This window comes from Ochotona princeps, chromosome 20, assembly GCF_030435755.1.
Source record: "Ochotona princeps isolate mOchPri1 chromosome 20, mOchPri1.hap1, whole genome shotgun sequence".
Classification (NCBI taxonomy): domain Eukaryota; kingdom Metazoa; phylum Chordata; class Mammalia; order Lagomorpha; family Ochotonidae; genus Ochotona; species Ochotona princeps.
In genome coordinates, this window is record NC_080851.1 from 40,564,671 (window position 1) to 40,589,586 (window position 24,916).

The following is a 24,916-nucleotide window of genomic DNA, read 5'->3' on the forward strand; positions in this document are numbered from 1 at the left end:
GACCATTCTTGTCAGGACAATGCCGAATGTGAATGATCTTTATTGAAACTCCAGGCTTTCTTTTATGCTCTGCCTAGCTCCTCCCAGTGTTTATCCAGTCCTCAAGTGGCCACCCTAAATCCCTCGAGTTCCTCTCAGTGTCTATCCAATCCTCTAGTGGCCACCCTAAATCCCTTGAGTTCCTCCCAGTGTTTATCCAATCCCTTGGCAGATAACTTGACAAATAGGAAGCAGGAACTTGCGGTTAAGCCAGTGGCTAGATGTATCAGACCAAAATTGTCCATCCTGTTACCCTGTGAGAAACAAGCTAAGCTGTGGAGTTAACCCTTGGGAGACTGGGGCCTGCATATGTGGGCTCTGGCTCCCCACTCAACTTCCTGCTAATGCACTCTGGGAGGCAGCAGTGAAAGCTTAAGTGGTTGGATTCCTGCCGCCCACACAGCAAACCAGAATTTCTGGCTCCCAGCTTCAACCCAGCCCAGCCCTGCCCCGCCATGGCAGACACTAGTGAATCAAAGCATGAGGGCTCTCTTGCCTCTTAAAGCAATGAGGGTACAGCAGTCTGATCTGGAAGCTGACCTCAGGAGGAGAGGTACTAAACAGAGTGAATCAATAGAAAGAGGAAAAGGCCAACACACAGGTATTTATCTCAGAGTGGGCACCTGGAGGCTCAACCTTGACATCCAAAGCAATAATGTGCCCTCAGAGGAGCATCAGTGCAAAGCACCTCTTCAACTCCAGGCTCCTGCAGGGAAACTGTGGCCTTGCTCAAGGAGCACTTGCTCCTCTACACTTCCAAGCAGTGCCCACCTGAGAAGGTCCCACTTGGTCACCTGGTAGAGACCATGTGACATCACTCAAAGCCACAGCTGGATTTCACGGAGGGCCCCTGCTGCCCACATTGGACATTGTGGGAAAGACCTGTTCCATGACAAGGCCAGACAGGCCATTCCCCAGGAACACAGGAGATGTGTTCTAGAGATTCAAGTACTTGAATGCATGAGTTACTTCACTTAAACTTTCAATACTAGGCTTTTATTCAAACATCTTCAAGTAACAGAAACAATGACAATAATAATAGCATTTATATCTTCCAGTCACCCAGTGAGGTTCAGGAGTCATTATTTGGGAAACCAAGCCACAGACAAGGTAAGGAACTAGCACGGGTGGGACTGAAACCAGACCACCTGAGCCCAGATGCGGTCTGAATACAAACGTCATTAGCTCTGAGTTTTTGAAGGCTTGCTTAATCATTATTTTAAAGGAAGCAACATCATGTTAGAACTGACTCAGGGTGCAGAAATGTAAAGCGCTTGTCATGCTCGATGAGTTGATCCTGTGGCCTCTCAGGCTGACTGGAAGCCAACAAGAGCTATTTTAACTTTGTTACTTCACAAATACAGACACAAGGTTTTTGTCCCATCCCCACCAGAATATTTCACTCTGAGGTCATTTTCTCTCATGTTCAATTTTATCTACGGGGTCACAATTCACCTTCTGAACAATAATCTTAGGCACCTCCCACACACTGATCTCATCTTAATGGTTAATAGCAGCAAATGGGTGCAATGCTGCTACTGTCAGGAAAATTGTGCCCAATTGTCTTAATCCTCACAGTACAAGCATCTTTATTCATGAAGGTTAAAGATGGTTTTATATTCTGCTGAAGCTTTTAAATACACACTCAGTTAACTCACCTGGCATTTTTTTTTTTACATTTGCAGACAACTTTAAAACTGCATGTACAGGTTGAAATCCCTTATTTGAAATGCCTAAGACCAGAAAGGTTTGGATTTCAGAGGTTTGGGGATTCTGAAGTGAAGTGTGTATGGGGAGGGGGGTAAAAGCTTGTAGAAAATGGAATTAAATGATAATTCAAATTTTTCATGAACTTTTTAAAACTCCTGCTTGCACAGCAAGATATATTAGAGATGAACCCAAGTCTAAATATAAAATTCATTACACACATCTTTCATATACAGCCGGAGGAGACGATCGGCAGTACTGTTAGCGTACCTTCAGCTTGCGAACCCTTCCCCAGGTCAGGTGCACAATCTTCCACTCAGGGTATCAGCTCACCTTTCAGATCCTCCAACAGTTTATAGTTTGGAATTTCAGATTAAGAGTGCTCATTCTATGCTGTTGTTCTAGAAATTAAGCAATTACACTTCACAGAAAAGTCTAACTATTAAAAATCGTGGTAAGTGACATTTACATCAAAGTTTCAGGGTAAGATCTCCAAAAACTAACCCACACAAGAAGTATTCCACAAGATTTCTTCCTACACAACCCCTATGCTTAAAAAATATATTTATTTCTATTTTATTTGCTCACACTTTGAAATGTAGTTCCTACATTTTTATTATGTATTTTTATTTTCATTTGAAAGCTGAGCAAGCCAACTGACAGAGTGAAAAGACATCTTCCATCTAACTGTTTCACTCCTCAAAATGCCCACAAGAGGCAGGGCTAAGCCAGGCTGAAGTCAAGGGCAAGAATTCCACCCAGGTATCCCATCTGGGTGGCAGGGACCCAAGTATCTGGCTGGTCATCTGCGGCCTCCCGGAGTGCACATTAGCAGGAAGCTGGAATCAGAAGCAGAGCTGAAACCTGAAACTCAAAGACTCAGATATGGGATACAGGCTTCTCAAACCAGATCTTAACTGCCACAAATAGTCACCCCACTATTATAACTTCCTGTATTTGCTTTTTTGGGTAGGTAATTTTATGGTGCCCACCTGACCAGGTAAAGAATACTCTGAAACCTGGGCAGCATTATTGTGTCTGTGAGGGTGCTTCCACGTAAGTTTAGCATGCAAACTGACTGTGCTGGGTGGGCAGACCTGGCTTCCATATGGGTGGGCATCCTCAATGGCCAGGTATCTGAAGAAAAAGAATGGGACTGCAGTCTGGACTGTGAGCACAGAGACAAGCTGACCCCTGCCTCACATGTCAGCTGTGGGTACAGGTACCTGGACTCCAAGACCAAACCCAGAGCCCCATGGCTGACATTCCAACCTCCCGCCCTCTTGGACACATCTTCAGCACCCTTGGTCCCGAGGCCCTGGACTGACTTAGATGTGGAGTGAACATGCCAGGACCTTGTCAGCTGCCACAGTCACAGTAGCTAACCCCCTAGTATATTCCCCTTCACGTACTTGATTTCCTACCAATTCTGTACCTCTAGAGAACCTAATCAGACACATTTCCTAAAAAAAAAAAAAAAAAAAAAAAAAAGATTTATTTTTATTGGGAAGTCTGATTTACAGAGACAGATCTTGCACACACTGCTTTTACTTTCCAAGTGGCCATAACAGCTAAAGCTGAGTTGAGCTGAAGCCAGGAACCAGGAGCTTCTTCCAGGTCTTCTGTGTGTGTGCAGGGTCCCAAGGCTTTGGGCTGTCCTCCACTGCTTTTCCAGGCCACAAGCAGGGAGCTGGATGGGAAGTAGAAAAAACAGGATATGAACTGGTGCCCATAAGGTGAGTATTTTAACCACTGAGCCATTACAGTGGGCCTGACTAATACACTTTAAAGCAGGAAAAAAAGAAAAAGGCCAATAATGGATTTTCATATTTAAAAATCAGTGTAGAAGGTAGAAAGATCCTAGTTCCATAGGAGTAATAAGCAATAACTAAAAACATCACAAGATACCAATTTCATGCCTATACTTCTTTGGTATCCTATGTTAACTGCCACATATCAAAGAAAACAGATCACGCTTATCTTTTTGAGACTGGCATATTTCAGTGATTATAATGGTCTTACTTTTTACTTAAATATTATAGTTACTGGTGAGTTAAGTCTGTGATTATACAGTGAGCTGAAATTATGTCTTTGTAAAAATTAAAGGAAAAAAGGAAGGGGAGATTGAGGAAGGGAATGAAAGAGGAAAGAAAGTACGGTTATCTTCTTAGACCTGCTTCTTTATGTTAATAACATTTTTAAAAATATCATGATATACATTCAGTAGCAGAATGATGGACTTATGGCTGTTGCTGAAGGACTACACTCCTGTAATAACAGAAGGGAAAATGGGGTGGGGGTGGAATGCACAGGGCATAAGGGATGAAAACCCTGGGCCTCTTGTACTGTGTAATCAAAAATACAACATTTAAAAGAGAGTTTTAAAAATCAGTGTAAATCTCAGAGCATACCCCACATCCAAGACCTGGGGTTGGTGGCAAACTGGATGGGACTTCTCCCTCAGTATCCCCCTTTACCTCAGATACATGAAGGAAAAAATATGGAAATAATAGTCTTACCCACTTTTCTATAGCCCTTGAACTTTTTACCCTAATTAACTATGTAAAGATTGTCAAAACATAATAAAAAATTTTTAAAAATTAAAAAAAATAAAAATCAGTGTGCTCTGCAACAGACTTGATGAGTCTAGAACCACTATATGGTAGTTCCCACTTATTCCACAAAGAGAGCCAAACGGGAACAGAAGTGAGAAACCGAGACATCTCACCGAGCTTTGTAGCGTTTGAAGGTGAGGCGTGGGGATGACATCACCCTTGGTCAGAGCACCCTTCCCCTTAAAGGAAGAGTAAGTATAATTTCCCTTCTGTCTGGCAGGAGGAGGTATGGTGATGACTAGATATGTTTATGGCCCAAATAACATCAAAGGATTAATGATTAACAAAATGTAACAGGAAGGACAGAAAAGGAACTGCAACGAATGAGTGAGTGAGTGAATGAGTAAGAGGAAGACAAGAGGCTGTGTAACACAGAAGACAAAAAGCCTGGGTGAGCGACCATTTGAAGCCCATCGCCCACCACTCCACGAACAGCAGTCTGAACTGGAAACCTCCTACAGTTCAATATCCTCACCCTGTTGAAAAAACTCTCGAAGGTGTACCAACACCTCTCCACCCAGAGTTACTGTTGGCCTGAGTTAATGAGCTCCAACAGCCAAAGTCTGAAATCTGACAGCAGCTTGTAACAGGGCTAGAGACTCAAAAGTCACACAGCAACAGACTGCAAACACCTTCCTCCCTGGTGCCTACCCTAACCACCTTCTCCAGGAAATGGCACACCAGGCAAGGTCAGCCACTACTAACCACTAACCAGTCCACAAGCACGAGGAGCACAGTGGGACATGCTGCCAGGTCAGCGACCAAGAGGCCCAAGAGGTAAGCAGAGGCAGAGGCTGGGAACACTGGGGCATGGTGGACACAGGATGACAACACACCATGTACTGCTTTTCCAGGACAAAAAGTGAGAGTGAGGGAGGAATCTTCTCCGGAAGAAGGAAATCTACATGAACTCATTTTGTTCTTTAAGGAATTGGGAAACTTCAAATACATCGTACCCCAGTGATTAAAACATTAAGGCCACAAAAAAGAGGAAAAGTAAGGAAGGAAATGTACATCAGGATCCTCTACAGAACTCAAACATCAACCAGCACAAAAGGAAGATCAGATAAGGAAAATGTACAAAATTCAAGCCAATCAACGTGAACCAAAAAAAGGAACAACTGGACAACCACCTAACCACCTTCTCCTGCCAACACAGCCTTAAGTACAAGAGGGGAAAATTAAGCATTAAATTCAAAGAAAGGGAATACAAAACGCATTCAAAACAGCAGGAGGATAGCCAGCCTAAGGAAAGGCAAAACAAGCAGGCCAAACAAAGCTATCCAAGCCCCCAGGGCTGAGCCAGTGAGTCCCTCCAGCTCCAGGAAGATGAGCACCTAAGCCAAGAAGTATTAACCCAAACCCAGGCTGCTCTTGTGGACATTTTCTAAGAATAGCGTTGGCCTTTCCCCAAGAGAAGAAACAAAGTTAGCAAGTGTTTGAGTTTTGAGTTCAGAAAGCTTACTCTGGAGCAAGCTTACAAAGATGCTGGAGAACGCAGGCAGCAGGGACTTCCTGATTAATGATAATCACAGGCACTTGTATTCCATAGAACTTGTCAGGAATTGTGAGTCATGTCCCCAAATGGCACCATCTCACCCACTGTTCAGGTAGGACCATTCAAACACCCTGTCTTGACCAAACTAATGCAGGTCAAAATCTTCTGTCCTATCCAATCAGGAACAAAAACAGCACTGGCTGTGTCTTCCACATGCAAAACTGAACGATGCACAGGAAGGAAGATGTCATTTAAGTTTTCATTTTGCTCATCAGGAGAATAGCACAGGATTATGACTGTGAAAGCTTTGTGTCAAAAAACATCTTTATAGCGATCTTCAGCTCCTAATCTACTTGCTTGCTCCATCTTCTTTTTTTTTTTAAAGATTTATTTTATTTTCATTACAAAGTCAGACATACTGAGAGGAGGAGAGACAGAGAAGAAGTGGAGCTGTCGGGATCAGAACCAGCGGCCATATGGGATCAAGGCAAGGACCTTAGCCACCAGGCCACGCCGCCAAGCCCGCTCCATCTTCTTCATCAACTCATTCACTTGCCAAGAGCCTCTACAATAAGAACCCGAGTAAACTTGATACATATTACTCAGTCTTTAACTCATACTTCTTTAATTAGCATCGACTTTATTTTCTATAAATTGTAATTTTATTATATTTGCCTAATATGAGGATACTTAGAAGGTTGAGGGAAAATAGAATTAAAAGCTAAATTTATTCTGATGCATAAGAATTTTAAATCCTTGTACAGCTTTTATATAGTATGCATTTTCTACAAACTTCTTAAAGCACCCGGGCATAACAGTATAATACTAAGTGTAAATGTGTTCACTCAAACTGTAACTTCTTCCCTAACGGTCAGATAGGACTGAACAACTACCTCTTTTACAAGCACTGACATTTTGACACAAAAAAGAACTGGAATATTGGTTTCAGGGGGGAATGACAGTAAATCGCTTTGCCCAATTTCACAAAATCTAAGCTTTCAGTAAATTGAATCAATGCAAATGCACTAAAAGGACTTCCACATGTCAAATGGTACATGCCTGATCCTCAACAAAAAGAAAGATAATCTCTCTCATACCTTTCTTTTTTTTAGCTCTTACTGGTTCTTCGTCTCTAACAATTAAACAGCCACAAAAACTACTTCTTTCTGAATCCAATGCACATTTCTAACAGTCCCTGGGTGACAAACATTCAATGACGCCCAGTAACACAGTGTAGGGTTTTGTTTTGTTTTGCTTTTTTAAAGATTATCATTACAATTATTATTATTGGTAAGGCAGAAATACAGAGAGGAGGAGATACAAAGAGAAAGATCTTCTATCAGCTGGTTCACTTCCCAAGTGGCCAAAATGGCCGGAGTTCAGCCAACCTGAAGGAAAAACACAGGAGCCTCCTCTGGGTCTCCTACATGTGTGCAGTGTCCCAAGGCTTTGGGCAATCTTAAATTGCTCTCCCAGGCCACAGGCATGAAGCTGGATGGGAAGTGGAGCAGCTGGAACACAACTGATGCCCATATAGGATTCCAGTGAATGTAAGGTGAAGATTTAGCCTCTATGCTATCGTGCCAGGTCCACTGTCTAGGTATTAATCAAGCACTGGCTGTAAGTTATTCTATTCATGTCCATGGCTAAACAGAGCAGAGCTGAACGCTGGAATTTGGACCTTCATGGCATATACCTACACACACATACAACTTCACAGCGACATGCAGCTGAGTGATCAACTAAACACGGAACATTTAAACTGGCTCCATTAGCTCAGCAGTGCAGCAAGCTTATTCTCTATCCTGTGGTGCCAGCATTGTAGGTGGGCCCCAGTTCATGTCCCGGCTGCTCCGCTTCTCATCTAGTTCTCAAATCACGGCATAGGAAGGCAGCAGAGAATGGCCCAAGTCCTTGGGACCCTGTACCCACAGTGGAGACACAGAGGAAGTTCCTGGCTCTCAGCTTCCATCAACTCAGCTCTAGCCATTGTGCCCATCTGGGGAGTGAAGCAGTGGATCAAAGACATCAAAGACATCTCCATCTCTCTCCATCAAATCTGCCTTTCAAATATATATATATATATATATATATATATATATATATATATATATATATATATATATATATATCCAATTGGGGCTAGTGCTACCAGTATCCCACATGAAGACCAGTTCAAGTCCCAACCTGACAGCACCACTTCCCATTCAGCTGCATGCTAGAGGCCTGGGAAAGCTGTGGAGGATGGTCCAAATCCTTGGGCCCCTGCACCCATGTGAGAAAAGCAGAACAATCTCCAGGCCCATGGCTTCAGACCACCCCAGCTCTGGCCAGTGTGGTGCTTTGAAGAAAGAACCAGTAGATAGAGGAACTGTCTCTCCCACTCTCTTCCTAACTCTGCCTTTCAAATAAAAATAAAATAAACCCTTAAAAGAAAAATTCATCCCACAGACAGGTGCCCCCTTCTGTCTGCCCATCATTGTTCCAAGCTCAAATCCAATCTCCAGCAGTCTTCCCTTAGGCCAATGCCATTGGGACAGAGCTGGCTAAGCCACCGACTTAGGAACACTCTCATCCCTGGTCAGAATGCCTAGGTTCTAGTCTGGTTTATTAAATTCCTGCTACTGCTCACCTCAGGAGGCAGCAGGGGACGGCTCAAGTACTTGGGTCCTTGTCACCCACACAGGAGACCCAGATGGAAACTGTAGCTCCTTGGTTTGGCCTGCTCAGCTCTTGAGATTTTATGAATGAAATAACAGATGGAAGCTCACTCACACTCTCTCTGTCTCTGCCCTTCAACTAATGCTCTAGCAGTTGTTGTTCAGTTTTTAAAGCAGACACAAACTGTTCCAGGTAGACAGACAATACTCAACATCAGGCACCGGGCCAACTTCCTGATGTACACCCACTCAGCAGAGGTTCTTGCAGGTGCCTCAAATGCCACACGTTGATAGACTAGCATGCAACATGCAATGCAGCTGCGTCCTGCAGAGGGCCTACCATGCAAGAGGGGCTGGACAGCTCTGGCATACATTCCTTAGGTGTAACACAGCAGGGCCCATCATGGTGGCCTAGCAGCTAAAGTTTTCACCTTGAACGTGCCTGGATCCCATAGGGATTCCAATTCTAATCCCATCCAGCTCCCTGCTTGTGGCCTGGGAAAGCAGTCGAGGATGGCCCAAAGCCTTGTGACCCTGCACCTGCATGGGAGACCTGGAGCAAAATTCCTGGCTCCTGACTTAGGATTGGTGCAGCACTGGCCATTGCAGTCACTTGGGGAGTGAATCATTGGACAGAAGATCTTCCTCTCTGTCTCTCCTCCTCTCTGTTATCTGACTTTGCAATACAAAAAAAAAAGTGTAACACAGCACAGCACACTCCTGCCCTCTTGAGGGTCTGTCAGGGGAAAATGATCTGCTGGCAGGAGAAGAATGGGCCCTACACTGTCCTTCAAGGCCTGGGATGGCAGACCCAAGAAGATCAAGAGACCATGGTGGCGTGCAAACACACTCACAGTAAAGCCATGGGGGGGGGGTCACACTCTTGGACAAAAGTCACAGATAAACCCAGCAACAGGGCCTGCGCTGACACCCATTTACTTCCTCCCAAAGTGCTTTTCTCATAACACACCAACAATGCCACTGCAGAGGGACGTGAATGTCACATCCTTTGTTTATCAAGTACACTGTCACTGGAAAATCCTACAAGGGCCTCACTCACTCAGTAAAATGTCATCCAAAGGAACTAAAGTCCAGAGCAGAAATGAAGCAAAGAAAAACCTCTCCCACATTTCTCCTCTCCCACCCACCCTTGGTCAAGCATTGTTAACGCTCTCTGGCTGCCGGCTCTCCACACACTCTCCTTCCTTCCTCTGCCTCCTGGGGCTGTCAGCATTTACAGCCTAAGAATTCCCAAGGCAGAACCTCCCAACCTGTGCACCTGAATACACCCTAGACTTTCTTACACATGTCCACCGGCAAGAGAATCCCCCCTTCCCTTCAGCCAGACAGCTCCCTTTGCCAGCACACTGCTTATCTGGGTGACTGGGCCATTTATTCCCCTGGCCTCAGACACCACAAGTCTCGCTCCTTAGACACAGCTCGTGTGCTCCCAATCAAACCATCCACATTCAACAAGAGCTCTCCAAGGCTTTGTGCTCCCACACTTTTGCCCCCCAAACATTTGGGAAGGTATTTATGTACTCAAGATATATGCAGAGTTGCAAGTGAAAACACATATGCTTCAATACAAATATAGCTTACAGTATTATTCATCATAATAAAATGCTAAGCCTTGAAGTAATGAGATTCAAAGATACTCGCAATAGTAGGCCTAAATGTGTCTTATGTATCCCAGTGAATAATCTGATACCTTATCTGACGGGTGCTTTGGGACTATGCAAAATTACAACCCTCCTAATTTGTGTTTGCACACCTTGTGTGTGTCTGAAGCAGCTTCTCTTTCACACTTACACACCTCATGATGAGGTCATGTGCACTCTCTGAAGTTACTTCTGGTATAATTCATCTTACCTTCTTTTTTTTTAAAGAATTATTCATTTTATTACAGCCAGATATACACAGAGGAGGAGAGACAGAGAGGAAGATCTTCCATCTGATGATTCACTCCCCAAGTGAGCTGCAACGGCCGGTGCGCGCCGATCCGAAGCCGGGAACCAGGAACTTCTTCCAGGTCTCCCACGCAGGTGCAAGGTCCCAAAGCTTTGGGCCATCCTCAACTGCTTTCCCAGGCCACAAGCAGGGAGCTGGATGGGAAGTGGAGCTGCCGGGATTAGAACCGGTGGCCATATGGGATCCCGTGGCTTTCAAGGCGAGGACTTTAGCCACTAGGTCACGCTGCCGGGCCCACCTTACCTTCTAAATCCACAAACCAAAAATAAAGTTTAAAGCTGACCTGTAAAAAGTCACATGGTGCTATTTTATACATAAAAGCTCAGTTGGTGTAAGTCTTATAAATAGCCATTTCCAAAGCAATGAAAAATAGAAAACATTGTTGGATTCTTTTCACACAAACTTTTTCCAGAAAAGCACCTTTTTTTCCACAGATCTACCAAACCATTCTTAACTGGCAAAGGTTCTGAATTTATATATTTAGTTCATTAGTTATCTTGTAGCATTCCACAGCAACATATCAACTCAGGAGCCCTGGGATCCTGTATCCTTTCAAGCACAGAGCCCTCAGAACACACTGCTGCCGGGACACAGGCCCCTCCAGGAGCTTAGCCAAGGTGCACTCAAATTCTCTCAGCTCAACACAGATCTAAAACAACTCAAAAGCTGTTGCTGCAGCACTGATGAGCTCAGAGCAAGCCAGTCAACTGAGGTGAATGGAGAGACATTTTCTGGAATCCCTCACCACTCTCCCCTCCCGTAAGGCACCACTTCCTCAGCAAGAAGCCAAATAAGCAAATCACAAATGGCAGGAATTCTCATGAAAACTCCCACAACAGTAAACAAGCTGATTCATTTTCATGAGCACCAACTGCGTCTCCTGCAAGTGTGGATTCAGCAACACCAAGGTAGGACTAACAGTTTCATTCAGTGACAACAGCCGTGATCTAAATCGCACTCCTTATAAAACCAGAGCGAAGCGGTCTGAATGCTGAAACTGCTCCAGCTAATGATTGCACATGCACAGAATTTGGAGATTAAAAAAAAAAACTTAAAATGGAATTTCACATTCCTAAAAGAAAAATCAACATCATGACTACTTAAAATTGCAGGTCTGTGCAATTGACATAGATGAAGTTTGGTTGGGAGTTCATTAGCCTTCTGTTTACATGGCAGGGCATTAACCACATTCCCTATGTTTTAAGCCAGCGCTGTATGAACATTTTTCACTTTATACCCAGTTTTCTGCCAAGCAAAATCGCTTTACTCCCAACCCCAAGTGCCCAGAGCAAAACATCAATGTTTTATGTGTTTCCTATTTATCACTGACACTCTCCAAGCATTCATTTAGTACTGATCAGTGAAGCAAGATCATCTAAAAATGTAAGCATTGTATTTGTAGTCTTATAAAGGTAGAACAGGTAACCTCCTTCCTCAGTCATCTCCAAAGGTGGCCTAACACACACACAGCAGAGTCTAAGAAAACTGCCCAAACAATAAAGCAACTGACAACCAGAATTCTGCCCACCCAAGGACCCATGTGGAAGCTTTGCCCAAGGCAGGTCCAGAGAAATCGATGTACCCAACTACCCCACAGATATAAACATCTGCTTTCAAGCGTTCACAGCAGGGTCCCGATGGCCACTCCCTCAGTCCCTGTGCCCTCGGACCATGCATGGGATATTCATCTGTGAAACAGGAGGGGGGGTGACAACAAGACCCCCTCCCAGCTCACAGCCTGATCCCAAAACTGAGAGAGCTAATTACAGTCTATCACTGTCAGTAACAGCGTGGGCTTCCTTGTGCCTCATTTACACAGGAGAAACCAGGAGCTTGGGGGTGGGGGGTTGGTCACTAACATTTTTCCCTCGGGTAGGACATCAAAAGCCAAAAACAGGTTGGCGTCTGAGTTAGAGTGCTCCCAAGTCCCTCTTGCATCACAAGCAATTGCTTACGAGGAAAATGCGGGACATAAAGGAGTGCCCCCCCCACACACAGAGCCAGGAATCCCTGAGACCCCTGAGACCTCCGCAGACTTGACCACCAGCGCCGCCCGTGGCTCCTTCCCCACTCCTGGGGATCCCAGGCCCAGCCACTCCAGCCGCCTCCTAAGGGCAACATGGGCCAGGGTCCAGCATCTCCTCCCGACTGCCCAGGGTCCAGGGCCTCACGTCACATATATCCTGGGAACGAATGCTACAGACAGACACATCCCACATCCTGGCACCACAATCACACACACACACACACACACACACACACACACACTCCCTGGCACCACAGCGAAAGTCCCAACCAAACACCCTGGCACCATAATGTCATATACATACAAACACAGCTTGGCCCGACATTGCCTGACCCCTCCACACTCACTAGGACTACAATATCACACACACACACACACACACACACACAAACACAATCACTGGCACCACAGTGCCTGTCCCATCCACACACACCCTGGCACCACAATGCCTATAACCTCCCCACACACCCTGGCACTGTAATGCCACACAAACACACACACCCTGGCACCACATTACCTGGCACACTCACACACACCCTGGGAACACAATGACTGCTACAGACACATCCCACACCCTGGCACCACAATTAAACACACACACACCCTAGCACCACAATTCCTGCCCCACCCACACACGCTGGCACCATGCATACATATACACACAAACACACACCATGTAACCACAAGGCCACTCTCAACACACACCATGACACCACAATGACACACACACACACACACAAAGTGATGCCACAATTAAAAGCACAAACACACCCTAATACTACAATGCCTGCTACACACACAACCTGGCTCCGCAATGCCTGCCCCCCACCCTGTCATCCCAATGACACACATAAAAACACACACCCTGGCACCAAAATGCCTCAGACACCCGCCCTAGAATCACAAAACCTCACACACACAAACCACACTGGCAACACAAAGTCTGCTAAACACACACACACATACACACACACACTGGCAACACAATAACTTACTCTCATATACATCCTGGGAACACAATGACTGCTACAGACAGACACAACCCACACCCTGGCACCATAATGCCCCCCCACATACATAGACACACACCCTGGCACCACAATGAATGTCCCATGCACACACTCTGACACCACAATGTAACACATACATATACACCTTGGCACCCCAATGACACACACACAAACACACACCCTGGCACCAAGGTCACTCACACACACCCACCCTGGCATCAAAATGCCTCACAAACACATACATTAACACACACCCTGGCACACAATGCCTGCTACACACACACACACATACACACACACTCTCTAGCACCATAATGCCTCAACACACACACACTAGCACCACAATGAATGCACCCCACACACCCTGGCACCCCAATCTCCCACACCACATACACACACACACACACTGGCCAAAGATGCCTTGCACTCAAACACCAAAGCATCACAATACCTCACAAACACACACAAACACACACACACCCTGGGACCACAATTGCCTGCTACACACACAAAGAAACCTGGCACCACAATGAATGCCCCACCCACACACCCTGGCAACGCCATGCTCACACACATTCAGAAACACACACACACAGAGACACACAGTTACACACTGGCATGACAATGTAACTACACACAAACACACCTTGGCACCACAATACCTGTCTCCCCACACACACCATGGGAGAGCAATGCCACTCACACACACACATATATACCCTGGTACAACAATGTCACACACACACACATACACATGGACCCTGGCACCACAACACCTACCCCCTCCCCACACACTCTGGCACCCACAATGCCTTCCCCCTCCCCATACACTGTGGCACCATAATGCCACATACACTCTCTGGCACCACAATTCCTGCTGTACACACTGAGACAAAACCTGGCAACACAATACATGCTAAACACGCACACATATACACAGACACACTCTGGTAGTATCTCCAAAGAAATATGCATAAAGTGTTCTCATTGCATTTTCTTCCTCATTTTCTTCTTTCTCTTTCTTTCCTCCTCTTCACTTCCTCCTTTTCCCCTCATCCTCTTCTTTTCCTATTTACTGTTGGAGAATATTCCACTGTAAAGATACATACTTGCTCATTTAGCTAATCATCTATCTATAGGTTCCTGAATTGCTTCCCATCTTTGGGTCATAATAAAATATGCAATGTAAAACTATATGTGTGGATAATCCTACATGTGCTTGGATGTACCCATGGCATATATGTTTATATTTTATATTAAAAGCAAAACAATACCAATTGATTATCATTGTTTTAATACCTCCTGAAATAGATATCAAATTACGCCTTTCATAAAAAGGAAAGGATTAAATCACAGCAACAAAAGCAATATAAGTGAAGCCTGTTAAGGCCAAGCTTGCAGTTTCCTAGGTTCACACACAGCCATATAAAGGTAAATAAGTCATTTTAAAAATGTGTATGGAGACAAAGGATGTCAGAATATTCACAAAAACTGAGGGAGGCTATGTGAGAATCTGGGGCTGTGGATCTGGGCTAACACCCAGACCCTGGCCCCGGCCCACAGTCAGACTGGTATGCTGAAGCCAGCAGCCAAGACTGTCTATGACCACAGTGTGGACTCAGGTTGTATCTGGCAGCCTTGGGGGAATCTGCTCCACAGGCCTCATGGGAAATCATGTAGCTTTCTTGGCCCCCATCCTGCCCAGGGGACTTCCCAGACCCCCCGGGCCAACTCAGAGGAGTTGCTGGGAAGCACTGATGGCAAGGGAAAAAGGTCAGGGATGACTCAGCCTGACCAAAGTGAGACAGACAAACAGACACACACACACTGCACCTTCACAGAACTGCATGGAGAAAATGCTTTTTATCTTTCTTTTACTGCTCTTTTGCTTGTAGTTTTCTACATCTCCATGCTTATGGCATTATTCATGTTTGCTGTTATTTTTTGTTGCGTCAACAGTGACGTTAAAGGAGATAAACATCTGTGAACAGCCCACTTCCTAGAGCATGCAGAGGATCCCAACGCAGCCAACAGCGGCAGTGGTTGTAGCAGAGCCCTGATCTGGTTCTAGTCCTGCTTTGAGGCAAGTCTGGGGGGGGGGGATGGTCTGACTCCAGTGGGCTGGGGTGCAAAACTGTGGTCCCTTCCTGACATTAACATCCTGGACACCACCACCAAAGAACCAGAAATGCGCCGGTCATTGTTGGCAGACAAGTGCGAGTTAGCGGCAAGGCAAAGCACGGGGCTCTAATACAGGGATGAAACCCAGAGCCAAGGTGTTGGTGGGGTGGACAAGCTCCTGTTCTGAGAGGCACCAGCATGGATCTCCAGGGTCACTTCGACTTCTAAACAGGAATCAAAAGGTAATCCTAAGTTGTGAAAATTGTATCAAGCATTTATCAGGTAGAATTTTGTAGCATATTAGAAACTAAAGAATGGATAAGTGAACTTGAAGATAGGTTTATACTGTCCCAATGAAGCAAAAAAAAAAACCACATTGAAATAAAGAAACATAGTATGAGATACTTCTTACGAAACAAGAAGTATACTACATGAGGAGTTGAACTCCCATGAAAAGTGGAATGAGCAGTAGTAAAATATTTGAAGAAATCATTACTTGAAAAACATCAGAGAAAAAAATGACAAATTCAAATGCTGGACTCAAAGCAGAATATATGCACAGAAAATTCACCTAGACATCTCTCAACTAGCCACTCAATACCAAAGACAAAAGTCTTAAAAACAGCCAGATAAAGCCAGGGAGAAATAATATAACACGCCCAAAGCAGCAGGGTTCATTGTGATTATACTGCTGTAAGTTTCACACATTAGAAATCAAATAATAATTCAAGATAATTGTGATGTTAAAGATACACATTAAGCTTCCAGAGCAAACATAAAATGTTATTTTTAAAATAAAGAGGAAATGAACTAAAATTCTAACATGTGGGTTAAAATTAACCAAAAATGTGAAAAGGAACAAAGGGGCAAAGAATTTATATGTGCAATATAGAACAATCAGGATGATGGTAAATTAACTAGCATATTAGTTAATTAGCATTCTACTTGAACTAAAGAACAAGGAGTTTAATTAAATAAGTAAACCAAACACCAATCAAAACACAGATTGTTAGCTTAGATAAGCAAGCTAGATGAAAGTATATGCTATTCAAAGACAGACACAGTAAATATATGATGACAAATACTTTGAAAGATATTAATGCTACAATGAGGAAACCCAGAACCTTTCTACCCAGATCAAGTACACTCTAGCAAAGGGAACTGCCTCAAAGACAACATAACTGATGTTGCACTGCTGGTATGTCAAAATGATGGACTACCCCATTCCTCTAATCATCCCTCCTATAGTTGAAATACCCAAGCCATAAGGTGATTTCCTTCGGTCATTGTGCAAAAAGAAACACAAAGAAAGGGTATTTTCCCCCAACACCCAGGGCTAAAGTTATTTTTAAGCACAGAGAAGAGTTAACTAACAAGTATGAAATGGAGAGAAGTTAATTTTTAAACGTTTTGATGGCAAGTTTGGCCATAGTCCAGGATCTGAATATACCTGAAAAGACAGTGAATCAACCTGTAGTCCAAAACTTACAATAAACATAGACATAAAACTCCCTAGGAAAAGCCAAATGACAGTGAAAAGTCTTGCCAAGCATGTATATTGTAAGTGGATATTGAGAAATATGCAACTCCATGAATAGGTTGAAAGACATGAACAATACAGTTGCTTTAACTATTGCGTTAGTTTACTATACACAGATATGTTATAATCTGATATGTTATAATCTGATCATTACACTTGTTCCTTTTTTTTTTAATCTATCAAGTGAGAAAAATGCCACAGAAAACATGAAATGGGTAACAGCCTAGCCTATGCCTACACTTGATACTGTTACTCCAAAGTAGGCAAAGATACAAATATTCATTAATACACTTGAAGGAATTTAAAGATAAAAAAGTATAAGCATACCACTTTCAAGTTTCTTAAGAGAATTATTTTCATGGACGGGGAATTTGTTCTCAGAACGGCTATGAGGTCTAAAGGAAAATATAGTTCTTTTCACCATTGATACCTCTGCATTTCAGTTATGTGTCCTCACAGGTACAGTTACCTCTTCCTGTTCAGGTTCTACAGTTGTTTTTTCTCCTTCTTGGATGTTTAACACAAATGGTTCTTCCAAACTAGAACAAGCTGAAAAAAAATTAAACACTTTCCATAAATTAAAATTACTTCTATTATTCCTGGACTTTGTTAATATTAAGACATGCACATATTAAGAAATAGTAAGACTTGAGGTGGACCAGAACTTCATAGGGGTGCATATTGGTTTATTCTGAAAAATGCCCGCTCGTTTCCTTCAGCTCTTTCTTCACAGGGTGTTTGTTTTGCTACATTTCTGAAGCTGTTTATAAATCCTGGATAACCGTTCCCTATTGGTTGTGTGATATACACATGTTCTCTTGTGTTTCTAGATGAATTTTTGTAACACCTTTTCAAGATTTTAGAAGAATATTGTAATCTCACTGCTGTCACCAACCACCCCAAATAGCAGTTGCAAGCACTGAGACCTCACTAATAGACTTGAAACTACAAAACCATGAAGTATATAAACAATTTTTGAAAATAATTTTATTTATTCATATAAAATGAATAATTTTAACATATTCCACGACACAAGTTTAAAGCACTAACAACACCTCCTACCCAATCTCTCCTTCCTTATTTCCTCCCCCCCACCTTAATTTTATAACTCCACTGGCATCTTTTCATTTCACTTTGTGAAATAAGTTTAACACTCCAATAAAAATACCCACACAATGTAAGTAGACGAAAAAATACTAAAGAAAAAGAGATAGAAAAAAAAACCTTGCTAATCCTCAGGTGGCATTTTACTGGAGTGATGAAAATCTAACGTTTCAAGGTCCAGACCTGCCTATTTGACAAAGTCTATTGAGTCTATTTATCTGTGCTTGATAGAGTTGGAGAAACTTAAAAACAAGCAAAAATGGCAATAAGCAATCTATTGGTTTCCAAAGACAATAATCAGACAACAGCAAAGAGGAAAACAAGTGCCCCTTAATTCAATCTTTTGCTGAGAAGGAACAAATGTTTTTCAGGGAAACTTTTTACTTATTTTTGAAAATTTATTTATTTGAAAGAGAGAGATTTTATTTCCTGGTTATTTCCACCCAGATAGTTACCATGACCCAGGCTGGGCTAGATCAAACTCGGAATCCCAGACCTTCACCCGGATGTCTCACATGAGTGACAGGAATCCAAGTAGTAGGACCATCTGCTGTTGCTTTCCCATGTGCCTGAGGAGGAAACTGGATCAGAAATGAAGCAGCCAGGACTTGAACCTGTGAGCCTATGGGATGCAAGCTCTGCAAGATAGCTGCCCCAAGAAACTCAATATTGGTTCCACATATTTGTAAACTAACTTCAGATCTCTTATTTACCAATACAATACTGAAATTTATACCTTGGTATCTATTTTCATACAGTATAGAAAAAAACTATGCATATTTGGATCTATTCAGGTAAAAATTGTGCCATGAAAAAATAAGTTTCTGAGATTTATGGAAAATGTTTATATGAATGTTCAAAAAATTTGTTTGGTATATTTTCCATAGAAATTAAAATTACTGGCTAAAAATTACACTTACAGTCATTAAAACTGGAGATAATAAGGAAAAACCCAGGGAGGAAAGAAGGTCTCTTCAACAAATGCTTTTGGGATGATTGGATAGCAGCCTACAGAAGCAAGAAATAAGACCCCCACCTTTCACCATACGCAAAATCAAATCTAAATGGATAAAAGATCTAAACCTACACCCAGAAACCATCAAACTATTAGGAGAAAAGGTAGGACATAGTCTATAAGATATAGGCACAAAGACTTCCTAGAAAAATCATCAAAAGCAGAGACAGTCAAGACCAAAATAAACAATGGGACTACGTCAAATGGAAAAGCTTCTGTGCAACAAAGGAAATAAACAATAAAGTAAAAAAAAAAAAAAAAAACAGAGCAGGAGAAAATCTTTGCATATTATACAATAAACAAGGGGCTAATATCCAGAGCATACAAGGAACTCCAGAAAAACCATAACAGCCAAAGAAACAGATAAGAAATAGATAAAGTAAATGAGCATACGCTTTTCAAAGAAAGAAATCCAATGGCTGACAAACATATGAAAAATGCTCAAGCTCCCTAGCAATCAAGGAAATTCAAATAGAAACAACACTGAGGTTCCATTTAACCTCAGCGAGAATGGCCCATATACCAACAACATCTGCTGGCGAGGATGTGGAGAAGAATGAACCCTACTCCATTGCTGGTGGGAATGCATACTGGTGCAGCCACTATGGAAGTTGGAATGCAGATTACTCAGACAATTGAAAATTCACTTACCGTATGACCCAGCAATCCCACTCCTGGGAGTATATCCAAAGGATATGATACATGAGAAAGCAATATGCAACCCTGTATTCATCGCAGCACAATCAACAACTGCAAAAACATGGAAACAGCCTAGATGCCTATTGAAAGAGGACTGGATAAGGAAACTGTGGCAGGACTACCCTGTGGAAAACTACTCAGCCATTAAAAAGAATAAAATTCTATCATCTGCATCCAAATAGGCCCAACTGGAGAACTTTATGGTAAGTGAAATGAGCCAATCCCAAAGGGCAGATGTCATATGTTTGCTCTAATGTAAGACAACTTCCATCAGAAATCCAAAACAAAAAATAATAAAGGAGAATAAACATATATGTGTAACTCCAAAATGAAGGATGTAATGAAGACCAGAGTACCAAGAATCAAGGAGAATCAACAGAATACATCTCTACAAAGGACTCAAGGTAGACTCCCAATGAATCTTGTAATGTACCTACACAGCAAAAATCTAGAATCCATACTGTTGCCTATGCCAACAGTGTTATGACCCACGTAAACAGCCATCACTCTTTCATCTCTAATTTTAATTAGCTGTTCTCTAGAGATGTTCATTGCTAATATGGCTGAGGGTTGATGCTCATCCTCTTAGGGAATGGATACCTCTTGTTTCAAATTCAATTATTTTTGCTGTGAATTTTACCTTTTTGCACTTCCTATTCATTTGTGTCTTGTCCCATCCTTGCAATTCATTAATAGATCATTCATATGAGCCATTTTGATTGTTTGTAACACACAATGATGTAAACAATGTCCCTTTCGACACTGTTTTTGCTGCATCTCATGAACATATTTTTTTTACTGATTTATTTATTTTTTATTAAATTTACTCATTAATTACATTGTGTTGTAATTTCATAGGAAATGGGATTCTCCCCCCACTTCCCCACACCCTCCCCCCATGGTGGGTTACACCACCCTGTTGCGTAACCATAGCTCAAGTTCAGTTGAGATTCCCTCTTTGCAAGCATATGCCAAGCATAGAGTCCAGCATCTTATAGTCCAGTCAAGTCCAACTACTTATTGGGGAGACCCTCTCTGGTCTGAGGGCAGAGCCAGCAGAGTATCATCCCGATCAAATAAAAGCACTAACATATTATCAGCAACAATTAACATCGGTATGGAATTAATTGACATAGTATTGAGCAGCCAACATATTAAAAATAAATGCGATTTCTTAACCACATTCTGTGACCACCCCATTCACATTTCCATTTTAGTTTATATACTACATATGACATAACATCCATAACATAACATGTTATGCATAACATAACTTCTTAAATTAAGGTGAACATGTGGTATCTAACCCTTTGGGACTGGCTCATTTCCCTTAGCATTATGGTTTCCAGTTTGGCCCATTTGGCCACAAAGAACTGCATTTTATTTTTTTTAATAGCTGAGTAGTATTCCATGGAGTAGATGAACCATAGCTTTCTTATCCAATTCTCTGCTGATGGGCATTTTGGTTGCTTCCATGTTTTTGCAATTACTGATTGTACTGCTATGAACATAGGAGTGCATGTTGGTTTCTCATGAAACAGGTGTTCTGGATATATTCCTAGGAGTGCTATTGCTGGATCATACGGTATGTCAATTTTGAGTTGTTCGAATATTCTCCATACTGATTTTTGTTTTTATTGTAATTTCTTCAGCGCCATATGGATAATGCAGTGGCATCAATTTCTACAAGGCTTTTGATTTTCTTTTTCATCACTTTAGTGACACATTGGTCATTCTGTAGCATGTTGTTTTTATGTTGTTGTAAATTTCCTGTTTTTCTCCCAGGTATAGATTTTGTTTTCTGAGTCTGTAATTAAGGAGATGTGTAATAGAAGCGTAGCAGAGACTACCATGTCCAGATGTGGAGGCATATCGCAGTTTGCATCTCTGCATCCAGACCAAAGATGGATTCCCAGTGAAACTGTTGAATATATCCTGATAGTAGGATGCTGGACTCTCTGGCAATGTCCATGCCTACAATATCAGGAAACACTTCAACAGCGGAATGATGGACTTATGACTGTTCTTGAAAGATTATCCATTGTAATACTAGAGGAGAAATCAGTAGGGGGATGACGAAACTTGGGGAGGGGGACAGGAATTTCCAGAGCCTGTGGAACTGTATCATAAAACAATAATAATAATATTGATAATAATAACAAATAATACAAAAATGCTACAAGCATCTGAAAGATAGAAATAAAATTTCACATGTTTTCAGGACACAAGACTATCTATATAGAAAAAAAAGAAATCTGCCTCCTGAAAATAATAAGAGAGTTTACCAAATTCACAGGGTTTAAGTCAGAACAAGACACTCTTTACATATTTATAGACCAACAGTAAGCATACTAACAAAAATATAATGTCATTTCAAAGGAAATATTTCAAAGGAAAATAAAACTTATGTTTAACAGTATTGTGTCAAATTCCAGTATTCTGCCAGAGACAGGAATTAATGTAAATTTTATATAACAAGGCAGAAGTCCTGGAATAGTTTAAAAAAATATTGACAAAAGTTTGTGATGAGATTATAAAGCCAACTCAAAGAGAAAATTAGAATGGTCACAATAATGTGTTGCTTACACGGCAAATGAAGATGATATGAACCATCTACAAACTTCTTGGGGAATTTATGGCTCAGAGAGGAAAACACACACATTAAAATGGAAAACAAGAAGAAATGACAACACAAAAGCTCTGAGAACTGCATTCTGGGCTTTGATGTTTGTTCTGATTTTGTGTGGTGGAGGAGAAGTAAAGGCATTCAAGGGAAAACATTAAAAGGTTACTTTCATGGGTTTAAATATGTTAAATCCAGCATTTCAAAAGTTGGGCCCATCATGTCTCCTTGATCTCAATCAATGCTGCTATGTAATGTGAAGCAGGGTGGTCTCTGGGCCACTAATCTAACACAGTTTTCAAGAGCTACCACTTTCACTGCACTAGTCTTCCCTGAACCTGTATGCTGCTCTTGTTTCTTATTTCAATCACAGATCATACCACTCCCTTCATTCTGGGGTCACCAGGTCTATGAAATGATTTGTTTCCCATTTAACCTCCATGTTGTATCAAGCAACCTGCAAAAAACAAAATGCCACTTGGTTTCTCTTTGGGATTATTTAATGGCCTACCTCCATGACATCTGGAAAGATATGGAGCAACACGGTACTGCGTCCACAGCCATGGCTATCCTGAATTTCCCTTCTGCCTAGCCCCTGCTACCTTATATACTTCAAGAATTCCAAAGCAGTCCTGACACGTACTGTGCTTTGTAGCCACTTTTAAACTATTCCCAAGGCCATTCTAATTCCTGTCATGACTCAGTTTGGAAACGTGGCACCCTTCAGGGCAGCCTGCATCCTCTTGCACTTTGTCTATACTTTCTGGAGCTTTAAGGAAGCATTTACTCCGCCCATTGAGAAAGACTCATCCTTTTCTGATCAGAAGCTCTGTTTCTGAACATAATGGGCGCCAGAGCTATCAGGACTTCTTGCTCTGTCAATTACAGGAAAGCAGAGTTCCCACCCCGTTTCCTCCCACTCATCGACACGTTCCCTGCCTGCTGGCCATGTACTTCCACAGTGCATGACTGGAACTGATAACACAAGGTTCCCAGGGCTGAAGGGCACCTCCATCCTGATGGAGAGCACACACAGTCTGGAGCTCTATGCTGGGTAGGTCCGCAGCTGGAAAGCTCCCACTTGGGACCGCAGGAGGTTCCCAGATCTCAGGCTCTGCACAGCGGAGGGTGCTGACAGGCTGCAGCGCTGCTGCCAGCTGGTTTCAAAAGCCCGCCCTCAGCTTTTGCTCAAGCATTTCTCTCTACAGAGCACACTGGTGAGCCTGCCCTGCCCCGTGGAATCCCGATCCCACTGCTGAGTTTGAGATTGCTGAACAGGAGCTGGAGCAGCGCGCTGAGTGGGCTTTTCTTGGTCTCAGCACCATGAGCACTTGGTCCTGCTTCAGGTAACAGACTCCTCAGGGGCCCTGGCAGGTGCTGCCCTACCTCCTGTCCCACCTGGATCCTTTTGGTCCCTGTGTGCTCTCCTGGGTGCTTCCTAACTATCCTCTGGTTCTGCAGGTGGGAGTTCATCTTCATTGTGTGACACTGGGCACATTCTGGGGACCCTCAGTCCTGCCGGAGATGGTTCCTCATCTCTGTGAGCCAGCTCTTCTGTAGACTTTGGTCCCCACTGTGCTGAGAGTTCCCCCAGTGCATGGTGGAAGAAATCCAGGCTCCTCCTCAGGACAAAGTGCCCTACTGACCCCGAGGGGATGCACAGGGCCTCTTCTCCTCCTCTGTCAGTTCTGGATCTTCTGCAGGTGTCAAGCTCCATCACATTCCAGGATATTCTGAAGCTAAGGTTCAGATGGAAGAAAACTGGGGCACATCCCAGGAATGGGATGCCTTATGGAGTAGGTGGAGTCCAGCCTCCTTTATTAATGTCTCCTAAGACAGTACTTTTCATCAGAGGGTCAATGTATGACTCCCTTCTCTGCAGAGCAGGATAAGAATTCTATGGAGGAGGCTGATAAGCTCTTTGTTCCTGTGTCTCTATCTGCTGACAGCCTGTGGTTCTCCTGGAGAAGAATCTGGGCCATCATTTTCCTGCCACTTATCTCATCAGGACTTGCTCCCCACCTGAAACTGAGAGGGAATCTTCTGTCCCAAACAACACGGTCATCTCATGTCAGATTTGCGTGAGGATGGTGGCCAGAGGCAGTATGCTGTCTCTTCCTGGAGAAAATGATGTGCGCAGGCAGGTGCTAATCGTGTCCTGTTCAGCAGAACAGCATTTCCCTGGGGGCTCAGTAGTCTCCGCTCTTTCCCATTCTTGGTCCCTTTCTGATCTCCCCCTTAATCCCCTCTGCAGATATAACTGGCCTCATTTGACCCCCCTGGACCTG